We start from the raw sequence: 650 nt of genomic DNA on the forward strand, positions 1-650 counted from the left end.
GTAAAGTATTATAATAAAATGTGCAAAGAACTGGAGTTAGAAAACTAAAAGGGAAGAACACACTCAGCATTTCTCAAGCTGAAAGAGTTGAAGGAAAAATTCAAGCTTCAATTTGCAACATTGAAGGATTCTATGGGAAAAATAGGTGGCTCTGCTGGCGTAGTGCCTAAGGCATTTGACTGCTAACAAGAAGGCTGGCAGTTCAAACCCACCAGGCACTTCTCAGAAGGAAGACTGGGCAACCTACTTCCATAGAGATATCACCTTGGAAACCTAAGGAGGGGTTGTTATGAGTCAGATATGACTTGGTAGTGTATGGGCAAAATATTGAATGATGCATGAAGCATCAAAACAAGATGGAAGGAATACACAGAGTCACTGTATCAAGAAAAATTGGTCAGTGTCTAACTATTTCAGAAGGTAACATATATTCAAGATCTAATGATACTGAAGGAAGAAGTCCAACCTGCACTGAAGGAATTGGGGAAAAAATGCGGGTCCAGGAATTGATGGACTACCCACCGAAATGTTCCCATAAACATATGCAGCACTGGAGGCACTTAGTCATTTATGCCAAGAAATATGTAAGACAGCTACCTGACCAACTGACTGGAAGAGATTCATATGTGTACCCATTCCAAAGAAAAGTG

The sequence above is a fragment of the Orycteropus afer genome, unplaced genomic scaffold (genome assembly GCF_000298275.1).
Source record: "Orycteropus afer afer isolate SDZICR_OR568_19922 unplaced genomic scaffold, OryAfe1.0 scaffold00968, whole genome shotgun sequence".
NCBI classification, from domain to species: Eukaryota; Metazoa; Chordata; class Mammalia; order Tubulidentata; family Orycteropodidae; genus Orycteropus; species Orycteropus afer.